Here is a 1024-nt window from a genome sequence, read left to right on the forward strand (position 1 = left end):
GCTGCCTCATCTTCCTCACTCCTTCCTAGTTCCACTGTTTTGAAACAAACAGCAGAGTGCGAGAAAAGGATGGACCCCACTTCAGATGTAGTTAATTAATAGAAATTTATTAATAATTTGATACACCCGCAGGTGCACCTACAGGAGGCTGATACCATATAGGCAAGCAGCCTCAAGTGGCAGGTGAGATGCCTTTTTATACCATTATTCTTCATAGTCATGCATGCTCAGCAAGCTAGCGCAATACAGAAGCCAATCATAGCAGTTAAAGCCGGGTCACAGGGTGGGGGTACATATTGATTCATAAGTCACGAGATATATCACAAGTACATTACTTCAAGGGTCATAAGGTTAAAGTACATGCATTAGCTCATAACAACTCAATATAACTCAGGGGTCATAAGGCAGGGGGACAGCATGAGGGGTTACACAACTCAGGGGTGCAACGCAAGGGCACAAGAGTTGGGTAAGTTTCTGAGAACATTTGGGACCTTTCCACCCGGAGCTTTATTTGGAATCCATCCCTCCTTTCCTCCTTTTCTTATCTTCAAGTTTCTTCCCAGAATCTAACTTCTCTACCCTTGAGAGGGCTGGAACTAAAAGGTTTAGGAGAGGTTTCCTTTTCCAGGGTAGGGGGCTTGTTCCCCACTGGTCTTAGGGAGGTGGTCAAGGGCTGAGGGCTTGGTTATTACAGTTTATGCTTCTAAAATAAACAGGACTTGATCACCAGCTAGGTGTGTACTGATGCTGTCATGGTGCACTTCAGAGTGGGGCACAGGTGGAAAGCTATTTTGACCAGGCTTTCTTTTCTTTTTGTCATATAATCTGTCTTTGGTCTCTACAACCCCAGCTCCAGCCAGCACCTTAAACCTTCAACAGCCCTGAGTCCTAAGTGTTCTGCCTTTTGAAAGGCCTTGGGTACCATACTCTTCTTTTTTTTTTTTTTTTTTTTTTGAGACAGAGCCTCAAGCTGTCCCCCTGGGCAGAGTGCCATGGCATTACAGCTCACAGCAACCTCCAACTC

Source organism: Otolemur garnettii, unplaced genomic scaffold, assembly GCF_000181295.1.
Source record: "Otolemur garnettii isolate 467f Iridium unplaced genomic scaffold, OtoGar3 scaffold00204, whole genome shotgun sequence".
Taxonomy (NCBI): Eukaryota; Metazoa; Chordata; class Mammalia; order Primates; family Galagidae; genus Otolemur; species Otolemur garnettii.